This window comes from Mus caroli, chromosome 1 (assembly GCF_900094665.2).
Source record: "Mus caroli chromosome 1, CAROLI_EIJ_v1.1, whole genome shotgun sequence".
Taxonomy (NCBI): Eukaryota; Metazoa; Chordata; class Mammalia; order Rodentia; family Muridae; genus Mus; species Mus caroli.
Window position 1 is genome coordinate 55132206 of NC_034570.1, and position 816 is coordinate 55133021.

An 816-nucleotide genomic window follows, 5' to 3' on the forward strand; every position below is an offset into this window, starting at 1 on the left:
GGAGAGGAGAGGAGAGGAGAGGAGAGGGGAAGGGAAGGAAGAGGAGGGAAAGGGAGGGGAAGGGAGGGGAGGAGAGAGAGAGAGAGATGCTGTTGGGTGGATAGGGACGTAGGGAGGTTGGGGCAGATCTGGAAGGAATCAGGAAAGTGAATATGGTCAAACACGTGGTATAAAATTCTCAAATAATTTATAAAAATATAATTAAAAAAGAAAGTGGCCTTTGAAGGTGAGAATAACATTGAATAAATAAATAGCATCTTGTGAAAGAAAGTTGTGCATGTAGTTTTAAAAAAAACACTCTACCGCCTTTGCTCAGGACCACAGCATGAACTCTGTCTCCTGACTCCCTTTTGTTCTACCTAATTGATCGATTGATTGCAACCAGCCCTAATCTGGCTTCCTTTTGAATCTGTGGATAAAAGACACACAGACAGTTTTGTTACCTTAACTTGCCTGCTACATACAGTTCCTCCGTGCAGATACCTCCCTGGAAAGGCGTGCCCTTACCAATTTATTATCTCCATCTCTCTTCTATATCCTTGACCACCCACCTATAGCAGAGCTCACAGGCCCTAGCTCTTCCAGGGGCCTTACATAATTGCTATGTCCCCTTTCCTCCAAGCATGGCAGAAAATGCATCACTCTCCTTCCCTGCATCTCCTTTTCCTCTTGAGACCCAGAAGTCCTACTTGTACCTCTGCCCAGCATTTGACTCCCAGTCCTTTTTATTGACAAATCAAGAACCAATTAGGGGACTAGAACTTAGTATCAAAACCTCCCCATACAGAAAGTCATACATATTCTTGGCTTATAAAG